At 43.8% G+C, this 25,989-nt stretch overlaps 1 pseudogene; it reads right to left on the reverse strand.

Moving 5' to 3' along the window:
- Positions 1-9,464: 9,464 nt before the first annotated feature.
- On the reverse strand, positions 9,465-9,584 carry LOC136637445 (5S ribosomal RNA; annotated as a pseudogene).
- Positions 9,585-25,989: the final 16,405 nt, after the last annotated feature.

A 25,989-nucleotide genomic window follows, 5' to 3' on the forward strand; every position in this document is an offset into this window, starting at 1 on the left:
TGAGTCACAACCCACTGGTGGGCCATGGACCCACAGTTTAAGAACTGAAGCCCTCTTCCATTTTGAATCCAAAAAGTGGGAAGGGGAGCAGCTACAGAGGCACGCTGCACCCCTGCCCATCTGTGGCCTGAGATGGCCACCTCAGTCAGCCTCACGGGTCGAACTGCCAACTGCAGGTCTGCATTTTCATCTTCCTTTAGAAACACTGCAGATGCTGAACAGTTCTGGAAAAGAAAGTCTTGCATGCTTTTCAAATGCTGTTTTGTTTCTTTTGGCCCTCTCCCTTATTTTGTTTGGCATAGAAGTATAATAATACTCCAAAGCCATGTCTGTGACAAATGGTAATAAATAATATTTTGCCTTTCAAATTGGCCAGAGGCAAACTTAAAGTTGGAGGCTGTTCAATGGCATATTCTCCATAATTGGGACCATTTTAATTGGTAAGTTGTTGCCCAGCTCTGTTTTTTTCTTTAACATTAGAAATAAAACTAGAGTGACTATCAATTTTGCTTAGTATTTTGTCATTTTGATCCCCCCTCCTCCATCTTGGCTTTCTTTTTAAATGGCCCTTTATTAATCAGTAGAGCTATTTTGTGGCAATGGCTGCTGTCCACTTAATTTGGATAATAAGCTGCCAGCTTAATCCAATTAAAAAAAGGTTCTGATATAACATGATTGAAGGCAGAAAACAAGGAAATGCAGAGGATGAAATGGCCAAACTCTTCTAATAGGTCGAGTTTTTTTGTTTTGAAAGGAGAGGAATCTCTGAAAGTTTCCACTAATTACTTTTATCTAATTTGCTTCCTATTAAACCTGGCATTGTAGAACTGCTGCAGCAGAATTCAGAATTTTCAGAAAAAAGCCATAATGTCTGATAATTGATTTAAAGGAGCTCTGTTGCAGAGCATACATTCCGCCTCTAGATCCCAAGTTCAATCCCTGGCATCTCCAGTAGGCCTAGGAAGGATCCCTGACTGAAAGCCTGGAGAGGCCATGCTTAGCTAGATGGACCACTGGCCTGACTTGGTTGAAGGCAGTTTTACATGCAACACTGCCAGATGAAAGCACCATGATGCTTAGAAGGTGTTCATGTGCAGACAGGAGTTACGTTCACCAGGGCCACAGATCACGAATAACCAAATGCCACATACATAGTCTATCATGTGGAAGAGGGGATAATTAAATATGGCAGTGGTGACAAGGCATATATAAAAGCATAGCTGTGGCATTTTGCATGACATCATGTGTAAATGTGATTAGGTCGTTAAGTGAACATTCAGTCCAATCTATTGCCTTTGTTGTGTAAACAGACACTCCCTGCCAGACACTAGCTGGCTACACAGGCTACTGGAGATGATTGCCTCTTCTTTGTATTAAGAGCCTCTCTGTTGTGTTAACAGACACTCTGCTGCAGGCTATGGGAGATGCGATTGCCTCATTAAGAGCATCTTTATTGTGATTTGACAACTGTCATATATACGGTCTGTTGTTAAGTAAACGGTTGTTAAGCAGTGCACACCTGTATACGGAATCCAGATTGTCCTTACTTTGGAGGCCACTATCCTTCTGTTCAAATGCACCCATATGTACCAGGAATTGTTTCAGGTGAAGAGGAAGCAAACACAGACATCAGACGCTCAAGGGGATGGTTCTTGTTCTCTCCCCAAGCAGATCTGAGGCATAGCAGTTGCTGCTATGAAATCCTCCTTTAAAGTGCCTGGTGCTTTAAGCCAAAGGCTCTACGTAGAACACACAACACACAACTGGGAGTGTGCAATTCAGTTCACAGTAGAGAGATAACAAGGAGTGATTGAGCAAGTGCAGCTGCACATAGTTGCACCTGATTTACTTGAAAGTAGACCCTCTGTGGAGGAAGGGCAGCTGCGCTGGTGTGGAGGTCCTGCCAGGGGGATACTGCAGAAGCAAGCATGCTCTCCTAAAAGCTTACTACATAAGCAGCTGTTGTGTAAACAGACACTCTGCTGCAGGCTATGGGAGATGCATAACAACAGGGATTGGAGAACATATCCCTGTCATTAAGTGGCGCACAGCTGTAGTTCCCTCCAGCTCTTCTCTTGCTTCCTACTAATGGCGCCTTGGGCCACAGGTTTATGAAAGCCCAGATTTTTTCTGCTGCCCCAAAGAACCTCTTGGAACTGAATGAGGGAAAAGCAGTAATGACCATGGAGAGACCTTCCAACAAAACAGAGTTCGGAGGTAGGTGGGAGGCACGTCCATAATGTGTGATTCTAAAAAATCAAATAAAAATCAAATAAATGCTTACATATAAACCACAAAGTGACATCATTTTTTAAGTTATCTTTCACAAGTGGATAAAATCTACCAAGATTTCTGTGATTGTGCTGCCTTTTGTTCCTGGTAGGGTGAATTATATATTTGTTCTTTAAATTATCCCACACCTTTTCCACAGATTCAGTGTGGCTGACAATATGAAACTATAAAAACAAGACAACCAATAAAAACAGTGACCACATCAGCAATAAAAACCACACAGAATCAAAGTCAAAGATCAGAAACAGAGGAAGGGAAGAATGAGTGAAGAACTCTTTCTAGCCTGCATTTTCTTTTTGAGGCACATGAACTGCAATCCAGACCTTGGGAGTACACTCAGACTTCTACTTGCTGGCTGTCAGGCTGTGACTGATGTATCTCCCTGAATGTAGGAGAACACACTCAGCTCTTTGAGCATCTGCTTTATTCCTTCAGGAGGCAGTAGTGGGACACCTAAGTTGTGTGCACAATGCTGCCAGGCTTGATCATTGATGCGCTGATGGGTTTGAGATGACTCATAGTTAGCAATAAGGCCTGATTTACATATGCTGTTGCAAGTGCTTCCTAGCTCCTGCCAGCATGCAGCTAAGATCTCTGGCTAAAATACCTGTTGCTGCAGAATAATTCTACTTTAAATTCTACTCTCTGCTTTCATCTTTGCAAGGTCTCCAGGACTCTTCCAGTGAAAAGGACACACACACAGGGAGACTGCTTCTCTCTCTCTCACAGATGCCCCCCCCACACACACACACACACAAATGCAGGGACTTTTCCCCTCCAGTCCAACTTCATTGGTGAGGATAGGGGGAAATGAGGTTAGCAAAGAGGTTTGCAAAAAGTTTTGCAAAGGAGAGACTGAAGTGTGACTGTATATAGTAAGGGGAGAGGACAGCAAGAGGAGGGAATAGACTGGGAGCCCAATCCTAGGCATGCCTACTCAGAAGTAAGTCCCTTAATAGTCAGTGGGGCTTACTCCCATGAAAGTGAGGCTAGGATTTTAGCCTTAGCTGTTTTAAGTGCTCTCTCTCTCACACACACAAACTTTTCCTTTTATAAAAGTTCCCCCCCCCCAGTACAACTTCATCAGTGGTGAATGATTATGGGGAGAGGGGCTAGCAAGCCTCAGCTTCACAACAGAGAGTTTAAAGTTTGGATTCAATAAGGGGGAGGGGGCAAAAACAAGAAGGAAAGACTTAACCCTTTCAATGGCTTGAGAAACAAAGGTACAGCCTTCAGCAGGCTGCCTCTCTCTCTCTCTCTCTCTCTCTCTCTCTTTAAAAAGATCACTCTCCCCCCTTCCCCACCTTGTCCAACTTCATCTGTGGGGAGATGGGAAGGGGGTTAGCAAGTTGGGCTTTCCAATGGAGTGCTTGAAGTTTAAATACAGCAGGAAGGGGGAACAAGAAGGAAAGAGGAGATGAACTCAGCTGTTTCAAATGACTGCTTCTCCCTCCCACAGATGCCCCCTCCCACACACAGCTCATTGTCTCCTGCTCTGTCTTGGGTGCCGCTCCAGAGATGCCTCTGTGGGCGCTGGTGCTGAGCAAGAGGGCTGCGGTGGCAATTGCCCTGCCCTGCCCTTGGAGATTCTGCAGCTGGGCAACAGCCTGAAGGAGCACATGGAGCACACCCGCAGGCAGCTGCAAATGCTCAGCAGCAACCCCAGCCTCCTCTCAGCAGAAGATCACTTGCTCCCTCCCTCCCTCCCACAATAGTGATTGGCTGGCTCACTCGCCACCTCCCCCCCACCCTCTCTGCTTGCCTGCCCCGGAGGTAAGACGGGGCAATGATTCAGGCTGCTTTTCTGGGAAGAAATTTTTCGCCTTATAGTTGAGTGGCTACAGTAAATATCTCTTGTAACAATATATATCATTTTCCAATATTTCTTTACTTTCCACATATCCACCGCATATAATAAAGAATTCCCTCAATCTCTTTGCATATCTAACAGTTATTTGATGACCCAGGGTACATTTTTACTACTTCCTCTGGAATTAAATATCATCTATAAAACAATTTATATAAATTCTCTTTAGAAGATACTGCTTTAATTATCTTAATACCACTTTAATTATCTTAATATTTGTGTTCCAACTTTGTTTCAATTTACATCTGCTTTGATTTGACATAATTAATGGAATACTCCTCACTTCTGAGGAGAATTCAATCCATTAATATCTACAAAAAAATTTCCACTTGTTGTTTTCACTTCCTGTCTTAGTATTTTCTTTGTTCTCTGTCTTGTTGATATTTTCCATCTTGCTCCTTCCACTCCTCCTTCTGCCTCTTAACTCTCTATTTCTTGATCCCTCTCTTTTCTTCTTCCGCTTTCTCCATTTTATTCTTTTTGAATTTAATCCAAAGATTCTTCTTCTTCTTCTTGAAAGAATGCACTCTCTTTCTCTGAGAGTTCCCTCTTTTTTTCTTCCTGAAAATTCTGAGTTCTAATAATAAATGCTGCTTTTTCCATCTCCTGTCTCATTACAAAAATCTCCAATTCTTTAGTTTCATCTGACGTTTGGTCCATTCTTTTTTCCATCCCCTCCATACTTTTCTTTGTTTGTCTGTTTGTCAGGGAGGAATTTAATTGCCTCATTTGTTCAGATAGTTTTCTAACCTCTTGCTTCATTTCACTTCTGAATTCTCGCAACATATCCATTAATGAGGTCTGGTTTTCGCTAACATCCTTTACATTTTTTGATGTCATTCTTATCAGTATCAAATCAAGCCGATATAACTTTAGCTATGAAAAAGAAAACAAAATGGTCCAACAATTAAAGAATCAACCAAGTCTCATTATCTTGCTTCACCTTCTTATAAGCCTCATTTCCAAATTTTATATCTAAAAGGAATAAGTCAATAATCCACTTCAATATCAGTGTCCAAACATTCCAAATTAAGTTAGTATACCTTTAATTGTTCAGGCCTGAGTCAAGCCTTTTGCGGCAAAAACGAAAGTGAAAGTTATTCAATCCTATAAAGATTCATTGTTAATTTCTTTTCCATGCACACCATTCCAACAGGGTGATCCTTTATCTTCCCTTATTTACTTTAATTTACATCATCCTTGTTGCAAAAAAAAAAAAAAAACTACTCCAGCAGGGGCTTCTTTAAATCCACATTCGCTCTTTTTCCCCTCTGGGTGGCTGCAAGCCAACATAAATAATCTTAAAGTTGTTTTTCCCTCCTTCCAACCTCTTGATTGCAATTCTTTTTATAGCCTTTTAATGAACTAGTTACTCACAGTTAAAGGCTTTGTTCACTTTCATGTTTTATCTAGGCCGTGGGGGGAGGGAGTCCTCAGCAGTCCAAATCGTACCCGAAGATGGCGTCCGGGATATGATGTGATTCAGCACACAGCAATCAGGGAAAATATCTCTGAAACCGCCATTTCATATCTCTGAAATATCTCTGAAACTGCCCCGTTCAAGCTCTCAGCCTTCGTTCCTTCTTCTTGGCAACGAAGAGTACCTCATTGTTGAGGTCCTTGGAAAACACATCTATTTAGCAGTTCCCCCCCCCCAGCCCTCCAAGGTTCCCTGCTACTTCACTGAGTGTTAACTCCGTCCCCCCCAAAATGTCTTCAAATTTGAATGTGACATTTCAGGCCACCCCTTGAAAGCTGATCTGCACCTTCCATGAGACAGGAATAGATCCTTTGCAGCCTGAAAAATAACTGGAAAATAAGGCATGACTCTTCAGGGAATAGATATGATTGCTTTATATTGATGTATATTTGGAAGGTGAATACTAAAGCAGGTGGGTTGATAAAAGGGTACATCTTGGTAGCTGATAAATAACCCCAAGAACTAGGGGAACTTGGAATTAGGATCACTTTCAAAGACCATGTGAACATCCAGGAGTAAAGTCATGTTACCTTTTGAGAAAAAGAAGCCAACACAATATTTATGTTCATGGGTTTTCATGGTCAGCAATAATCCCACAATTTAACATACCCAGATGAAAAGACCATAGTTGTGTAAAATCCATGTTGTTAAAAAGTCCAATGTTTCGTTACATAACTTTTTCAGAACTTTGTCAGGGAAATGGGCCGAGGCAGGACACATTGCTTGACAAAACAAGAAACAGCTGTCAGCTGTCTACAGGTGTTTAACTGTAGAGTTCCATTTTACTGACTGGCTTCTTAAAGCAAACTCAACCTAATTACAGTATCCATCTCTACTGGAAACCTCTTCCTTGTAAAACTCTTTTATGTCTGTTCTTTTCAGGACTGGAAGCCAGGTATAGCTAATATGTAGTCTTTTCTTTTCTGTTGATATTATGGGGATGTTTAAGTATTTCTACTCTTCTCTGTAAAGTCTTGGGAAATAGAACCTCTTATTAGAAATAACCTGTGTTGCTCTGAAATTTATTTGATGCTTTTTCTATTGCATGCTGTGCTATTGCTGATTGATCTGGGTGAAATAAATGGCAATGCTTCTCATGTTCTGCAAGTCTGGTTTTTACAGAACGTTTGGTGGTGCCAATGTAGATACAATTACATTCACAGGGTATCCTATACACGCCTCCTATCCTTAGGATTTCTAAGAAGTTGCCGAACTTTGATAGTTGGTGTGAAGATGTTTGACACAATGTTTGTTTGTATCCCACCTTTCTATCCCAAAGGGCACCCACTTTAGCTTGAACCTAGTATTGATCTTTCCAGGGGTGTATTAGCTAAGATCATATTGGCACCACCGATTCTGCTTGCAATTTGGTGCATGTGGCTAGTGGCACCAAATTGGGAAGTACCTCCTCAACCGTAAATACAGTGTTACTGGCAGTGCTGAATTTAGGAATGAGCTGAACAAGTTACAGCTTAGGGCCTCAAAATCTGTAGGGGCCTCCCAAAAAATGTCAGAAGTTTTTGCTGGGACTTTAAAAATATTATTTGTGCTAAGTACACATGCACATTCATGTCACTAGGGAGGTGCAGGGGATGTGGGTCACACCAGGTGATGCACAAGGGGAGGTGACACCACTACTGGCCAATGTTTTTTAAGTCCTGGTATTTTTGAATAATACCATCATGTTATAAATCATTTGATGTGTGGATTTCATGCAGAATGCAATGAAACAAACTGCATTGAAGTATCTTTTCTCTATCAAAAGATACAGCAAAAAAACGAGCGGGTATGAGGCGATGGTGTGTACTATCCTAATTTTCGAATCCTGCCGACCACGCCAATTTGTCCAGTCCAAATATCTCAACTCCCTTCTAATGCCTGGTTTTTGGCTAATTAACACCCTCTTTATCTGTAGAACAACCGCTGTGGTGTGCAAAGGAATGAACACAGAACTCCTTATCTATAGCAACTACCCAAATGTATTGCTGTGAACACAGACACTCCCTGTAAGTCCTCTTGTCTAGAAGCTTTCCCTCCCCAAAACTCCACTTAACTCAGTGGGTAAAGGTCTGAAGCCTCCAATTCAAGTCCAATCCGGTCTCCAAAGCACAGTCCAGTCTTCTGTGTCCTCCAACAGAGTCCTGGCAGTCCCCTTCTCCTGTAGGTCTGGGTCATAAGAACATAAGAACAGCCCCACTGGATCAGGCCATAGGCCCATCTAGTCCAGCTTCCTGTATCTCACAGCGGCCCACCAAATGCCCCAGGGAGCACACCAGATAACAAGAGACCTCATCCTGGTGCCCTCCCCTACATCTGGCATTCTGACTTAACCAATTTCTAAAATCAGGAGGTTGCACATACACATCATGGCTTGTACCCCATAATGGATTTTTCCTCCAGAAACTCGTCCAATCCCCTTTTAAAGGCGTCTAGGCTAGACGCCAGCACCACATCCTGTGGCAAGGAGTTCCACAGACCGACCACACGCTGAGTAAAGAAATATTTTCTTTTGCCTGTTCTAACCCGCCCAACACTCAATTTTAGTGGATGTCCCCTGGTTCTGGTATTATGTGAGAGTGTAAAGAGCATCTCCCTATCCACTCTGTCCATTCCCTGCATAATTTTGTATATCTCAATCATGTCCCCCCTCAAGCGTCTCTTTTCTAGGCTGAAGAGGCCCAAACACCGTAGCCTTTCCTCATAAGGAAGGTGCCCCAGCCCCGTAATCATCTTAGTCGCTCTCTTTTGCACCTTTTCCATTTCCACTATGTCTTTTTTGAGATGCAGCGACCAGAACTGGACACAATACTCCAGGTGTGGCCTTACCATCGATTTGTACAATGGCATTATAATACTAGCCATTTTGTTCTCAATACCTTTCCTAATGATCCCAAGCATATCAGGGTCAGGTAGCCCTCTTGGTCTGGTTCCCTCTGGGTCAGGTAGCGTCTCCCTCTGGGTCAGCATCCCCCTCCTGGCTCTTTTGGTCCGTCTGAAGCTGCTTTTTATCCTTTGTGTCCCATTAAGTGCAAATGCAGCTCAGCTGTGAGCTAGCTCATTCAAAGCCCCATCAAGGTCAAATGAAGCTCAGGTGTCCAACCAGGTCTCCATTGGCCTTGATTGATTACAGCTGTGGAGCCTGCCCTGCCCTTCCCAGAGCTGTCAACCAGCTATCAAAATATGGAATCGCTGTCAACACCACATCATCCACCTGATGATCTTCTGATCTTCCATTACCTGGTGCATCAGCATTCCCACTGCCTTGAGTGTTGCTCTGCCCACTTCATGGGAGGTGGTCCATCATGGGCGTGATGTGCTGGCCTTCCGCAGCGAGTGATGGAAACTCTAGTGATGCCACTGTGTGTGTAAAATGGGTTGTGCAGCTGCGGCCTCATCGTCTAATCCAGCACTGGTTACTGGCAGTGCTTTATAAACACATGTAACATGCACCCATTTGGGGGGGGGGGACAGTCATGTGCAGCAATCCTGGGTAATGATCACTGGCATAGCTGTATAATTCAGTGGAGAAAGGATTGGGGTGAAAGGTGCAAAAAGATTTACTTTTCTCCAAAAAGAAAGTACTAACTGGACTTAAGCAAGGGATGTGCCTATAGATGCTCAGTGCCAAGTCCATGTGTAAATGCATGTCTCCTGCATACGTGAAATAAACAGAAGAAAATATTGACCATGTAACCACATATATCAAGTTTTAGTGGGGGCCCCCCAAAAAAGCATTGTACTATGCACCTTCATCAGCTGTCCAATTGCTGGACTAGGGCAACTGGAAATGGTTGGCAACCTTCAGTCTCGAAAGACTATGGTATAAGCCTACAGCACCCAGTATTCCCAGGTGGTCTCCCATCCAAGTACTAACCAGGCCTAACCCTGCTTAGCTTCCAAGATCAGACGAGATTAGGCATGTGCAGGGTAACAGTTGCTCTCAGGGGAACTGGAAATATTTCTAGTTAATTTAAAAGAAATATTGTAAACAGACACTCCTAGCTGCACATTTTGGCAAGGAAGAAACTATACTGCACCCAGAGATCAGTGCTGGGCCAAATTCAGCCTCATTCATCACAAAGGTCTTTGAACGGATTAACACAGTGCAGTAAAATAGCTCCTCTAAAGCCACTCTGAAGCATCACATCAAAAGCTCAACTTATGCAAATCTCCAAGCTGTGGAATGACAAGATACTTTGTCTGCAAGATCCGCTTATTAACATCTCCATATAACTGATTGACATGATACATTGTGTAAAATCCATCAAGCAGTCTCCAGCTTCTCTGTGTAGGGTGTTTTGCAGCTTATGCGTAGCTCTGTGGCAGATGAAGAATGAATTATCTGAAGCAAAAAGACCAAGGGCAGCTATAAACACAAGGGTTTGCAGATTTGTGAACCAGCTGCTGGATGATATCTGCCTTTCACAGAAGTCCATGGATGGTCTTAATAATCACTTGTGCTCCAAGAGCCCATGTGAACTGAGCTTGCGTAGCAGGCACCTTATTTTTTCTGAGTCACTGGCCCATAAGGCAGTGGAAGATGGGTGACTGTGGAGGTATTATGCCATTCCCTCTTCATCTGTTCCTTGCAACCATAAGAAAGGTTGGCTTCTTCTCTCAAAATATTAGAATCAGGGATCATCCAATGAAATTGAAGACAGACAAAAAGATGTACTTCTCTGCACAGCATGCAATTAGTCTGTGGAATTCTTATCATCAGATGGGGTGATGGCCACTAGTGTGGATGGGACAAATTCACAGAGGACATGTCTATCAGTGGTTATTAGTCCTGATGGCTATGCACCAAGCCTCTGGATATCAGTTTCAGGGGAGCAATGGTCTACACCTTTCTCTCCTGCTTGTGGGCTCCCAACTGGTGGGCCACTGTGGGAAATGGACTTTTGGCATGACCCAGCAGGATCATCTTATGGTGCAAGAGGAGCATCAGGAATTCCAGCCATGCCAGAATTATTCCCTGCTGCCATACAGATTTATCTCATTGTTTTGTGTTAGCCCACAAGAAGCTCAGCTCCTGCAGAGTCATGCTGTCTTGCTTGCAAATGCCACTTGCTTTGGCAAAATCCAGGAACAACTAAACAGAGAGACAAAATGGCAGCTTATTTCTTAAGTAACATCATGATATTTTGTAAAAGATAAAAAATATTGAATTGGATCCTACGATTTCCTTTTTCCAATGAAAAGAGCTTTTTCAAGTGGAAGGAGTCTTCCTCCAGAGGAAGGACTCCGGGCTCCATAGGAAGATGTCTTGTTCCAAAAGGAGAGAGCCTTAGGGATCCAACCTTTTCGATCAGCGGTGCCCAACCCCGGCCCTGGTGCCACTTGCAGCCCTCGAGGACTCCCAATTCGGCCCTCAGGGAGCCCCCAGTCTCCAATGAGCCTCTGGCCCTCCGGAGACTTGCTGGAACCCATGCTGGCCTGAGGCAACTGCTCTCAGCGTGATGGCCAACTGTTTGACCTCTTGCGTGAGCTGTGGGACGAGGGCTCCCTCCACTGCTTGCTGTTCACATCTGTGATGCAGCAGCAGCAGCAAAGACTGGCCTTGCTTTGTGCAAGGCCTTGAGCTATTGCAAGACCTTCATTCATTCATAGAAGTTCCATCTCTAATATATTCATTTATGTAAATTTATTCAAATTTGAAAAGTAAATTAATTCTTTTTTTCCCAGCCCCCCGACACAGTGTCAGACAGATGATGTGGCCCTCCTGCCAAAAAGTTTGGACACCCCTGTTTTAGATCCTTCTTTGTGACCAAATTCCATGCAGAGAAATACCCTGGACAATAAATGATTGTTTCATTGGGCATGATGTCACCTGCATTTAGTAGATCTAAAGGCATATTACAACCACTCTTTGACTAATTTGGGAATGTGTGCAGAAGGAGGAAGAGGAAAAAGGTATAAGTGTAGCATCCTGACTAGAGTTATCATCAAAGACTGATCCTGCCGATACACTTTGTTTGGCAGAGAATTTGGCAGAAACAACTTCCTTCAGCCATTGATCAGTCAGTATTTGCTGCTAGGATGGATCAATGAGCTCACAGGCTCTCAGAGCTTTCTCATCATACAACATTTTATACAGATGCAATCTTATTAATTTACTCTGTCCACCAACTAACCATATCTGACACTCTCTCCAAATGAAGCTTGTTGCTTCTCAAATTTAGCATATAGCTCCCTGGGGGGTGGGGAATGATTGAGATTTGGGTTCAGCTTTTGCCACCCTGAAAACTTAATTCCTACAGAAACTTCATTTCTTCAGAACTGGGCACTGTATTGGAAGGAATCGAGATCGACTGATGCAAACAGAAGCTTGCTATCCTGATGAAAGATGTTGGAAGATCATAGCCATAAGCAACTGTGACCCTTAACCTCTTCCTTTCAGGCCGCACTAGCAAAAGAACAACACTGATTGCTTTTTGATCTCGAAGTGGTTCATTTTTCTGCAGCATTTATAAAAAATATGCCTACTAAGGGTCATTCTGCTTTGTAGGAGCATCACTATGTATACCATGGGAATTTCATTTCATTAGGAAACTAAGAAGTCAAGCATACTGTTTGCCATTGCTTCTGAACCTATGTGCTTTTCCCCTACCATGTGGCTTACATAAGAATTCATCTAGGTTTGTGATTGCAAGGAGAATAGAATCACTGGAGTGTGTGACGAGTGAGAATGGGAATATCATGAGGAATGAACCACGACTTAGAGGCTTGTCAAAAACCATAAAAAATGAGTGAACTTGTTATTTTTTCAGGTGATGAGAAAATCTGACCATGTTTCAAAATGACACGGCCATCCCCCCAAGGACACAACACAGCAACAAGGAGCCAAGGTCATAGGGGAACAGATGGCACACAGGCCTTTTGCCTTGGACCACTTGATGGAATCTTGCTCAGAGGAGGTGTCATGAAAAATTACTATCTTCTGGTGCATCTGGATTTTTCCCCCTTAATGCATATAGCAGTGATGGCCTTAATCAAACTCCTATTTATGCCACATAAACCACCTTATGGGCAGCCCAATCCTATCCTTCCCTAGCGCCAAGGGTTACAGTGGCACCAAAATGGCAACAGCTGTGTCCTAGGGGACCAGGGAAGCAACGCCAGCGCCTTAGGGCACTTTTGCAACAGCCCGAGTTGGCAGCGCAAGTGGAGCGCTGGCGCCACATGCTATAGGATTGGGCCCTTATTCATTAATGTAATCGATTTATACTCCATTAAGAACCACTAAATGTGGCTTAAATGTAACAATATAATTAGAACAATTCAAATAAAAACATAAATTCAAAAAGCAAGAAAACAGTTCCATTATCAGTCTCAGGTTGCCAGTCTCTGCATTTGAGGAGTGTGTGCTCTTGGATGTATACACTTATAATCTAAAAATATTATAAATATATAGAATTTTAAAATGACTGCATTCACTGGCGTATTTAGAGGGGAGCAAACAGGGCAAATGCCCTGAGCACCAACCCTCCAGGGGCGCCGCCTCAAGCCTCCCCCCATCGCCCACCCACCCACTTTTCCTTTAAAGGGAGAGAAGCCGGCAGCTCTGCTGGTCTCTGTCCCTTTAAGAAAAACCTCCTCCGGATGGAGGAGGGGCACCCAGGAGAGCTCCTGGAAAGGCAGTAAGAATCTGCCTCTCTGGCAGCGACTCAGCACCTGACTGGGCCTCCCCCCACCTCCTCCTTTATAGGAGGAGAGGGGTACCTTAGAGCGTCAGCACGACTCCTGTTGCGCTGATGCTCTGGCCCGGGAGAGGCCTCCGGAGGCGAGAGAGCAGCCTAGAGCATCAGCGCTGATGCTCTAACCCAGGCGCCCCTGTCCTCTCACTTCCTTGGAAAGGCCTCCAGAAGCGAGAGGGCAGTCTAGAGCATCAGCGCGACTCCTGTTGCGCTGACGCTCTAGGCTTCCCAGGCCCTGACGGAGGCTTCCGTTTGGAGCGGTCTGGGGCTGCTGGAAGCAGCACCCCAGACAGGTGGGCTTCCAGCAGCCCCAAACCGCTCCAACGGAGAACTCTGCGCCACTTACAAGCGGTGCAGAAGGCTCCGTTGGGGCCTCAGCTGCCTCCTTCGTTCCCCCTTTTTTCCAAAGGGGGGAACAGAGGAGGTAGCTACATGGAAGTCATTGTAGTGATGATGACGTCATCGCAATTACTTCCAGGTCATGGGTGGGGGTGGCGGAAAAGGGGTGGGGGAAAGGGGGTGGGGGACGGAAAACCAGGGGTTGCCCCGGGTGCTGGGACACCCAGGTACGCCACTGACTGCAGTATGTATGGGGTCCCTGTCCTATCCTGGCAAAGGTGGGGTCAGCAAGTCTGGCTTCCAGTGGCTCCCACAGCCCTGTAGACATGAAAGTCAAAATCAACCAGAGTCCATGAAAGGAAGCTAGGGGGGGGAGGGCAAACTGAGTGGACAGGGTGACAGTGCCATTGCCAGGATGACAGTGCTGATAGTAATGGAACATAAGAACAGCCCTGCTGGATCAGTCCATAGGCCCATCTAGTCCAGCTTCTTGGATCTCACAGCATCTGAGAATGCATCTGAGAATATGTTCAGAATGCATCTGGCATTCTGAACATAGCCCATTTCTAAAATCAGGAGGTTGCACATACACATCATGGCTTGTAACCTATGGACTCTGATGTGGTTCCAATGGACTCTGATTTTCCAATGGACTCTGATGTGGTTCCAGATGTCTCACAAGAGACCCAAAGAGCCTGGGGAGCACACAGTAAAGAGTGAGGACAGTGAACAGGATGATATTCAGTTAGACCCTGTACATGGAGGTGCTGGCTGGGAAATCCACAAGGAGAGACGAGAAGGATACAGGTGACCTTTCTGAGGTCAGTGGGTTGAAGCTACAGGATGAAGAAGGCCCAAGCCACAGGGGCACTTGAACATTATGTCAGAATGCCAGATGCAAGGGAGGGCACCAGGATGAGGTCTCTTGTTATCTGGTGTGCTCCCTGGGGCATTTGGTGGGCCGCTGTGAGATACAGGAAGCTGGACTAGATGGGCCTATGGCCTGATCCAGTGGGGCTGTTCTTATGTTCTTATGTTCTTATTAGAAGAGAGACATTTACAAATATGGCTGTAGCCTTGCAAGGCTACACTTTCTCCTTGCAGATGCTTCTCTAATGCATAGCTATTTGAGATACAGGGATATACGTATTACCAAGCCAGCCACTGGCAACCCTGCCCATTCCAAGTGGCACTCCCCTGGTTAATGCCTTACTATCATTGGTTAGTTGCATACAAGGTTAATTATTATTTCAAGTTGCCTTTCCTTTTTTCTGTTCAGAATTGTTAACACGTGTCTGATGGACTGATGGAGACACCCATGATGTGTCTTAAGTGGCCAAGGAATTCTTCTCAGCCGCAGTCTATTGCTTTATAGTCAGTGCAGGAGCCCAAAGACATGAGATGAAACTAATATAAGGGAGAGTTGAAAAGAGACCATCTCACTTTGGAGGTTGATTTGTGGACCACACTGCCACAAAGCTCTGTGTTGGTCCATGTTAGAGAGGCACTGTGCTATTGAAATTAGAGTGTCAGACTAGGAGGGGAGAGACACCAGTTCGATTCCTCACTCATACCACCAACCTTGCTGGGCGATCCACAGCCAGCCACATTCTCTCTCAGCCTCACAGGATTGTTGTCAAGATGAAATAGGGGGCAGGGAGCCTGGTATGCTGCTCTGAGTGCCATGAGACAGAAATATAACTAATAATGTTACAACTGAGATTTTAAAAAGAATCAGGCAAATTAATGCAAAGCAGGACAGGCAGAGCCACTGCATACCACAACCAAAACCTGTCCAGAGGGACATGCCATCTCAGTAGGGCTTGCTGGATGGATCTGCTCCATAGCAAGGAATGAACTACACAGCAGCGCTGTTGCAGTGCTGGCAGAGAGATACCTATTACAAGTGGCAGAGCTGACTCATGTAGTCAGCTCAGTGCAAACATGACATTGCACCATGCAGAAAGGACAGCCTGCCTGTTGTGAGAAATACTTGAATCATCTCTCTGTGGGAATTAGGCACTCATGTTTCAGGTTCAAAGTGACATTAAACCCACAGTGGTTGCAAACTGGGTGTGAGCAACAAGGAAAAAAAAAAGAAGAATCCATTTGTGTTCAGTGCCATTAACCCTCAGTGTGTCAGAGCAATCACGTCATCCACAGCTTCTGGATCCCCTCAGCAGGCTTGTCTCAAAAAACAAAAAAATTAGGCTGTTGTGTTACCCTTCACTATGAATCTTCACTTTTCTGTTCACATGTCATAAGGTCACTCTGAAAAAAATATTACAACCTGTCACATGGAAGGACAAAATACCAAACAGTTTCTTACAGATTCTTAATTTTGTTTGTTTTCATTTTAGAGAGGGTCATTGTATCATCTCCAGAGCAGCTTTTCTTCATTTACAGCTGGCTGATAGGAGGCTCTCTCCTTTACCCTAGACATTAACAACTCTTCCTAGCTGCAAACCAAAAAAGGGCAAGGGAGCAGACAAAAATTCACCAGCAGCAGAAAGATGGTTTGAATATCATCATAACCCCATTTAGAGAGACCTACAAATCTAGAAACTTACAAAAAAAAAAAAAAAAACAGCCAGTGAGTTGAGATTTGCCAGAGACCGCTTACTCTCTTAGGGTCAAATCCTACCCAACTTTCCAGCCCTGGTATAGCTGTGCCAATCATGTGTTGCATCCTGTGGTGTGTGTGTGTTACATCCTGTGGTGGGAGGGTAGTTATGGAGGCCTCCACAAGGTAAGGGAACATTCGTTCCCTCACCTAGAGGCTGCATTGCAGCTACACTGGTGCTGGAAAGTTGGATAGGATTGGGCCCTTACTAAATTAAGCTTTGAGAATAGCTGGAACTCAAGAAATGAGGATAAACAGTTCAAATCTAAAGGTGCTGGGCAGGAAACAGTTGTACCTGATTTCCCTTCACTCATTCAATCTCATGCATTTGGTGGCCATGCAGTGGGGCTACGGGAGGGTGCCTGCTGGCCAAACCCAGGACAGCCATATATTCTGCATCCCTTTGAAAGGGGTCCAACACATGCACATTTGGATGTGTGCAGGACTGGAGCCTCATTCATTGCAAGTAGAATAATGGGAAGCTTTCTGGTGAATTGCACACATTTTTCCCTGGGGATGCTATTATGCAGTCCACACTGGCTTTAGGAATTAGCCCTATCAGACCCATCCACAGATGGGAGACCTAAGCAAGCTGATGACTCCTGCATGTACTGACTATTAGTTTGAGCAGATCTGATGCTCACAATTAATAGACCACATTATTGCTTGAGACATAAACTCAGTAGAAACTTGGAAGGCAGAATCCATAGAAGGAGAAAGTAAAAAAGTCCATTAAGTGCAGGGTAGATTTCAAAGGCTGATCATTCCCTTATTGATGTAGGAGCTACAACTTGTAGTGTCTCCAATATGTGGGAGCCTACATAAAAGCAAAACTGCATACAGTAATCTGGGGATCTTCTGATTCTAAAGCCTCAGCTGGATGTGGGTAGATCTGAGTTTCCTGGTACATCCAGGGTTAATTTAAGAAGAGATCCCTGTCAGACAATTGTAGGTGTCTTAATCCACTGACCAAATAAGATAAGAACATAAGAATTACCTGGAGCTGCTCTGAGGACCATCTAGACTAGCATTCTGGCCTCCAACCACAGTAGCTAAATATAACAGCAAATGTGACATTGATTTCTATGCCCATTTTTTGGTCATCACTGCTTAGAGCTTATGCACTGCAGCTGCTTCTATTACAACCATTTTAAAGAAAAAATAATACATTGTCATAAAACTGAAAAAGTCTAAACTATTCATTCCTTGTTTTTTATTCCAGTACAAAGCAAAGGGTAACCATCTCTACCCAAAATGAACATGAGGAAAATATTGATTTTATTTGCAAACCCAGGCTGCAATCCTATGCAAACCTACCTGGGAGTAAGCTCCAACAAAAACAAGTGGGACTTACTTCTGAGTAAACATGCTCAGGTTTGCACTACAAGTCTATTAACACATCCATTTGTGCTACCTCAGTGATTTCAATAGTCTTTCCTTCACAGCAGGCACTGACTCCATTTTCCATTACCGTGCGCACACAATCTTTGATGCTCTACAAAGATTAACATGTAACAATGTCTATAATGGTAATGGTTGGGGCTTATGTTCTTAACTGTTATGGTCAAAGATAGACCTACTTTCTGTGAAGCTGTCTTAGGGCGCAATCCTAACCCCTTATGTCAGTGCTTTCCAGCACTGACATAGGGGCAATGCAGCTCCAAGATAAGAGAACAAACATTTCCTTACTTTGAGGAGGCCTCTGTGATTAACACCCAACTGCAGGATGTAGCACATGTCCCATTGGCACCGCTATGCCAGTGCTGGAAAGCACTGACATAAGGGGTTAGGATTGCACCCTTATTGTTTCAATGTGATTTATTCCTTCAATATAATTATTAGTGCACACATTCCAAGAATGTCAACAGCATACCATCCTGCAGAGGGTGACTTTAGAGTGGTTTGCATGAGATATCCAGGTTGTTCACAGGCTTGTGGCAAAACCATCTTCTGAATCTCATGGATTGGCCTGTGTGGTTGGGCCCTAATTTGCCATAGGAGATCTCACTCGCAGCCTTGCAATCTTCTTTACAAAACACATATTTATGAAATGCAACATTTGCAGAAGTCAAGTCACTATCTTCAGACTATTTCCCTGAGAGAAGTCTCATTGACGTTGCCTCAGTAAAACCCTAACCTACCTCACAATCCTATGTGTGCTCAGAAATAAGTCCCACTGCCATTCAAGGGAACTTACTCCCCAATAAGCATGTCTAGGATTACAGGCCTAGTGGAATGTTTTCCAATTCCAATCAAACCCTTTTGTCTGCTTCTTTCCTGTGAAGAGCATGATGGGGACACTTCACTTTGCCACTCACTCACCCAGCCTGCTAATCATGGGTGAGCTACTGACATCTCTACTTCAGAAGTGCTTTGTCACTCCAAAGACGAAGGCAGCATCTGGGAGAACCTGAAAAGGCTGTGGTGGGGGAGGAGGAGATGCCTTTTGCTACAACAGCTGCAGCTCATTCAGCAGTCTTATCAATGTACTTGCTGATTGGACTAAATTACACCGAAGCTTTCTGAATACCAGAGGAAAAAACACAAAGTGCTTACAAGTACATCATATTAGATCCACAGTGGTACAAGCAAACTTGCACAGAGGGTTTTCTCCAAATACTTGAAACTGTAGTTGCAAAAACTTAAAACTTTGAAACTTCAGGATTAAAACTTGAGATGCAGGCTGAAATCCTATACACACTTCCCTGGGAGTAAGGTCCACTAAATACAATCGAACTTACCTCTGAGTAGACATGCATAAGATTGTGCTGGAAACCTTGCAATTCAGAGGCTGCAATCTTATGTACACACTCCTGGCAGTGTCCCATTAATGGAGATTGCTTCTGAGTAGACACGTATTATGATTGCCTTGTAAATCACCCCCAAGCACTTCACACTGAGCTTTGGATAAAACCAATGGAGGTGGAGACATTTCAGGTAGGATTCCCACAGTCAAGCCTTGTCCTCACCTGTGTCTTTGTCACTGCTACTGCAAGGTTCCAGCCACACCTGTGCTCCATCAGCATCCATGGCAAGAGAATTGCTCTGGCTCACCCAATGACTCCTTCCTTTCTTGGAACACCATCTTATGTGATTATAAATCTTCTTCCAGTCACAGATGGAGCTTCTGATGACAAAATATGGCTGTGTCAAAGATCTGGATGCAACTGCATCATTGTCTTGTTTTAGTATTATTATTCCTCCCTTTGTCCATATCATGGGCCTAAAGAAGTCACTTACTCAATTTACAGTCTAGTTTTGGCCCTGCCACCACCTTGACTTTCCAGTGATCTGTAGCCCCACAAGTCATTCTGCTACCCTACAGCTAAAGTCTCAGAAATAGAGAGCTAAGAACCACAGTATACATTTCATTAAAATGCAAATACAGCTTTCTACAATAGCCAGCTTTCCATAACAGATTCACCAAAGCCCATTTTGAGGTTCAGAACCTTCTGTTATGTCAGTGGTTCCCAACCTCTAATTCTTGGACCACAGGTGATCCACAAGACCCTGAGAAATGGTCTGCAAGGACTCAGAAAAAAAAGATGATCACCTTTTATCACTTCCAGCACCTCGCTGAGCAAGCACTCCCCTTCAGACCACTAAAATGTCATCTGTGGCTGTGGAAAGGGCTCTGCCCTCTCTGGTAGTCCATGGGGAGTGCTTGCTCATGAGATGCTTTCCCACAGACCATCAGAGAGGGTAGAGAAGAGTCTGCCTGTAACTGCAGCTGGCACTTTCAGTGTTTCACTGTGCCCCCCCCCCACCATGGACTACCAAATTTAGTTGTATTTTTAATGTGCAGGGTGTGGGGTTGCCTGTGGCCCACAATGATGCCAATTTTTGCCTCGGTGGTTCATGGGCTCCAAAAGGTTGGGAACCATTGAGTTATGTCAAGGCTACTCTGTATGCCATTATTGGTTTTTAATATGGCAATGAAATATTCAACTATTCTAGGTGCATATACTATACCACTAGAACTTCAGGTGTAGGGGTGCTAATTTTGCCTCTCATGTAAAGGAGGGCAGGAATAGGAACTGATACACTTACTAGCCCTGTCCATTTGTAACCTATAGTCTGGAAAGCATGACCAACAAGTCACACCCCCTACACTGATGTGTCCGTGTACCTACCTACACATTCAGCATTTCTCTGCAGAGGAAAGTGCTAAATATGGGTAGAGTTTCTCCCATGTTCACTACGAGGAAATAAGCCAGGCCCTCACCACTTCCTTCCCTGCCCTCCCACAAAAGCAACTCTGCATGCTGGGTTCCACTATAGCTGACCGCCCCCATCCCTTGGCAGACTGCCATGCACAGAGGGCTGGGCTTGCACAAGCCCTGTGTCAATGCTTTGTTCTTTGCACAGATCGTGCCCTAATCTGCAATATTTGAAAGCATTTTCACTTCTGTATGGATTTGGATTGTTTCAATGTCCTCTTTTGATTTATTCCAATTTCAATATTTCTGCATTTTGTTGCAATCATTTGCCATCAGACTTATGTCCCCAGTCAGGATCTTATAAAATTGGCCAATAGTTCAATCTCTGTGGTCCCATTTATCAAAGGGAAAACCGCTTACCAGTCTTTTTCCATGTCAGCTCAGCTTAATATCATTTCTTGACAAAGGGCCCAATCCTAATCAACTTGCCAGCATCAGTGCTGCTGTACTGCAACCCCAAGGTAAGGAAACAAATGTTCCCTTATCTTGAGGAGACCTCTGTGACTGCCCCCACCACAGGATGCAGAGTATGCCCCATTGGCATGGCTGCATCAGCACTGGAAAATTGGGTAGGATTGGACACAAAGTCCCCTACATATCTGTTTGTTTGGACCCTAAGTGCTTATTTCAGAGGCACAAATGGACACACAGAGAAAGAGGGAGTCCACCCCAGCCTTTTCTTTCTCCTCTACTGAAAGAGTAGCTTCACATTTGCAGTAGCCGAACATTTGTACTGCACCGTTTTGCATTTAAGCAGAAAATGACACTGATTGTCACTAAATATAACTAGTGTCGTATGTATGTTCCATTGGAACTGCAGGCTCAAATTAGCCTGTCAGAATTCAACATACCCTGATGCAAACCTGTCAAATGACACAATTAGCTCAAGAGAATAAAGAAAAGCCTTGTCAGATCCATCAAGGCTTTACTCTTGATCAAGTCCTGTCCCTTTGCTCAGTGCCTTTATTAAATCCAAATGCATTTCACGCTTCCAGTTAGGTCAATGCTTATATTCCTCGCCTCGTGCCAGCACCATCATTTCAGACTTTTAGATGTGTTAATTTTAGGAAGGGCAGCATTTTGTTTGCAAGGCTCTAAATTCTGGATTACAAAGACAATGTTTAGCTGTATGTGAAATCTTATCAAGGACTGAACCCTAGAGCTGTGGAAGAAAAATGAGGAACGCCAGGCAATATATCAGAGGTCCAGTCAAGACAGAGGTGGTCGTACGGAATGGGCTTGCAGTCTGATAAAGAGGTAATGATCTCCACACAGGAATGGCCAGCCCAAGATCCCCTGGTGCCTGAGGCAGTGTGTCAAATGCTCCCTTCCCTGGTGATGTGCCTGTTTCTTCCTCTCTCTGGATTGAAACAGAAAGAGGGAGGTAGAGCAGAGGAGGAGGAATAGAAGAATGGTGGAATGCCTAATGCTCCACCCCCTTTCTGACCTCCCCACGTCCACTTCCTCACTCCTTCCTTTTCCAAAGAAGGGAGGAGGAGCAGTGGAGATGAGTGGACAGGGAAAGGTGGGCACCTCTGGCTAATCTGCTGCCTGAGGCAATCACCTCAATCAGCCTCATGGAATGGGCTGGGGGGCGGAATGCATAGCTGCCACTTTTGCAGGGCAGTGCAAGTGTTTGCTTTGTCTCAAGGGGCCGAATGTATCCAGGAAAATATCATGCAGGAATTAATGACAAACAGAAGAGTGAACTATTTCTGCAGAGGGTTTTGCCTGTTATATCTCCTTGAGGGCACCCACACCAAAACACGTCATTCTCCACATCTTTAGACATGCAACTACCATCCTGTGCCAAAGGGGGGGTCAGTAGCGGCAACACAGCCACTGAGAACCGCATGCAGTCAACTCCATGAAAATCTATGAAAAGCGAATCAAGGGGAAGATCACGAGATTCATGGTGAAATTTTCAATATGAAATAAATGTGGCATGAAATGACAACACTCCAAAGCAATGAACTTTGACCACCTGGTTGGCCAGAAGGATTGTCTTTCTCCTCATGGTTGTCTGCCACCAACAGCACTATCCTACACATGCTTACTCAGAATTAAGTTCCACTGTATTCACTGAGACTTACTCTCTAGTAAATGTGTTTAGGTTTGCAACCTTAAGCTCCAACAGGAAAATTTCTGTGGGGTCCATAAAAGGCTTCATCATGGCAACATTCTTTAATGACCATTTGACAGCCCACATTCTCCTATCCATCTGGACTGGCATAGCAAACTGAGAAACCGTGGAGTAAGGTTTGGTTGAGTATGAAAAATATCCCACACTTCCTCCTGGAGGGTAGAGCAAATTCTCCGGGGAGATGTTTTGCAAGTATAATACAAAGACTGTGAAGCAAAAACTTCAGACACACATGGTACAAAACTGAAAGAGTCTCACTCAAATGGCTAACTGTGAATTAGACAAGACTGGAACACGGAAATGTTTAAAACAAATGTTCAGGGTGGTATTATTAAATGTTAACTTTTCTGCATACTAAATCATTTTGTCACCAGTTAAAATAGCTTTTTGTGGTCTGGCAAATGCATAATTAATATTTTTTTTCTTGCCATTGATGTTTAATAATTAAATGGTATGCCAAACATTTAGACAGCAAAAGAAGAGAAGGCCTTTTAAAAAAAAAAAAAAAAAGCAAGCAATGTTTTATGAAGAATGTTATAGAGATTAATTACTTCCATTAAGGCTTTTTTGTTATACATTATTTTAATTTTACTGAGTAGCAGCCTGTGTAGATTCCTTTAGAGTTTGCTTCGGTTGTTATGAGGCTTTTCTAGTACTACTGGCATCAAATACACTGTCCTGTCCTGTATTTCTGATTTGGGTGGGCAACCTGAAGAGTCAGAATAAGGAAATACCGACATACCTTTTGCCCCAAATTTGGTGAACTGGTAGAAGAGACACAAATTAAGCCATTTCTGCCCTGCAACTCTGCAGATATGCAACAGGGACCAAATGTGTGGGTGTGGGGGCCAGGCAAAAATGGGTTGATATTCATGACAGAAAGAGCCTCCCATTGCTTCATCATTTGAGGTGACTTGGTGCCAGGGTTTGCTGGAAAGGGTCAAGCTGCACTGGAAATACTAGAATGTGTGGTTGGAATGGTCACTTGCAGGCAGAAAGGGGGGCTAGGACAAGTAGCGGAGGGAGCTTAGTTCTGGCAAGGTGAGGTTTCTATGTTGTCAATAGGATGATGCCACACCAGGTGAAAGAAGACAAAATGTGGAAAGCAAAGAGCAGCCAGAAGAGATCTTTCTCCTAGGACAAGACTCCTCTTTGGTTATGAAACTGGCAAATTGGCTTGGGAAACACGGTGACGTATTGGAGCAGCAACAGAGAGCAAGTTAGGAGATCCTTGCTTCATGCTAGTTCCACAGGTGGCTGGCATCAGAGGAACCCAACCCGTCGAGGACTAATCAACAATGTTTAAAAGTCCTTGAGGAACTTTTGCAGTGTCTTCCATTCAAGCTCTCAAGGCAATTGAGTTGTGAAGGGAGGAGGGGATCCATGCAGGAGCAGGGGTAACTGGAGGTGGTAATTGATAACCATTTGCCTTGTGGCTTCTTCTCCTGCAGGTCAAAGGGCAGTCAATTAATGGAACGATTCTAAACTTGCAAGTGGTCATGATCCAGACTTTTAGGGGGAACTTCCATTGCAACAAATTAGGAAAACATTTGGTGTTCTTATTCTCCAGTCCCTGTGGCTGTCAAACAGCTCTCAGTCAGGTAAAACGACACAAAATGGACAGTTGCTTTCTTTTAACGCGTAAGAGGATTTTATTAGGATTTGACCATTTCCTCAAACTACTACAAAAATTCAGAACCAGAACTCCACGGTGTGTTACTAGTGCCATCTGTGGGGACATCAGAGCCATGCAACTATAGCATGAAAGAATGTGCTTGGATCCAAGGCACTGAAGAGCCAGATTCCAACGGGCCAAGGTGCATTCCCTCTTCAGGCTTCCACTTGGCAAGGCTTTGGGTTGCCAGCACACATCTCCAAAAAAACCAAACAGAAGGATTTCATTTGTATTCATGAATAATGATTCACTTGAAATTACTACTGGGAAACCAGAATAGAGGAACCAAGTCCTTTAATTACTATGCATGTTTAAATGTCTTGGTTTGGCTGTCCTCACTATCTCTATGTCAGTGGAACACGTCTGCTTTTTCTGCCAACTGCACAAGCATAATGTGTTTGAGCAAGAGGACAGTCTTTTCTTAAATTCCACTGGGATTAGTAATCCAGAGCAAAGCATTTGCAATGCTAAACATTTTGTGTGTTGTGTTTGCAATTATGCTATAATTCATCATCGCTCCAACTATTAATGTGAATCTTTTACCTTCCATTTTCATATTCCTGCCAAGAGGAAAGTTCTGAGTTCAGGGACTTAAAGCTCCAGAAGTCCTGGATTTAAACCTATGCTGCCACATGATAAACCATACTCAAGAAGGCGACATTTTTAACCAGTATGGAAAGGAAGAGGTATGGAAAGCTCCACCTGCTGAATTTTTGCCTGCACAAAACACTTAATAGGCATAGATGCCTGGCCAGAAAAAGATGGCAGCTCTGTTCTGGCTGTTAAAATGCTGAAGATCTTATTTAGGTCTTACTGAATATATTGCCAGTTGGTCAAAGATATGTCACAGTGTATTCATCTGTCACAGATCTTGAATGCACAGTCCAACTTCCAACATCACATATTAGTGACAGCTGCACCGAAAACAGCGTATCTGAAATTCAGTCCCAAGACCTAACTGCCTAGCAGATCCAGCTGCTTATGTGAAACTGGGACCAGAAAGCAGTCTTAACTGAAAGCACCAAATCAAAACACAGAATGCACAAAAAACAACATATCACGATATTGGTGCAGATTATGGGTTTAAATGTTCCCCATATAAAAATAAAAATTCCCTGAACATGGAAATCAAGCTCATCATTACTAAGGATTCTAGTCTAGGTTTGTCTGTGGCATGCTGGCTTTCCACATGCAGGGCACACTCCAACATGCATGCTACAACCTAATTGGTACAGTTAGTCCTGGGAGGATTTAACCACAAGCCTTTTTGCTCTTAGGAAAAAAAAATGTCATACAGTTTTATTCTGTTTCTTTTAATAAACACTCAAAGGATACCCAAGTACTAAAAGTATTGAAGGACTCATGTTGCAGTTCAGATTGTATGGAAAATCCCATCTGTCAATTTGCCTAATTTGTACTGTATATCCACCTATGAGCAGTTATGGTCTATCATGGCTTGGGTTGCACTGCCATCTAGTGGACATTTGGAAAGAAACGAAGCCATTCTCAAATTCAAGCATAGCAAGAGCTGTTGTTAACATGTGAATAGGATGAAATGGATTTGACATGCATTTGTTATACGTTGCACATCACAGAAGCCAGCACTGGAGTATCAAAAGAGTGACAATGCATTAAAAATAAGTGTCTCTGAAT

Source organism: Tiliqua scincoides, chromosome 1 (assembly GCF_035046505.1).
Source record: "Tiliqua scincoides isolate rTilSci1 chromosome 1, rTilSci1.hap2, whole genome shotgun sequence".
Taxonomy (NCBI): domain Eukaryota; kingdom Metazoa; phylum Chordata; class Lepidosauria; order Squamata; family Scincidae; genus Tiliqua; species Tiliqua scincoides.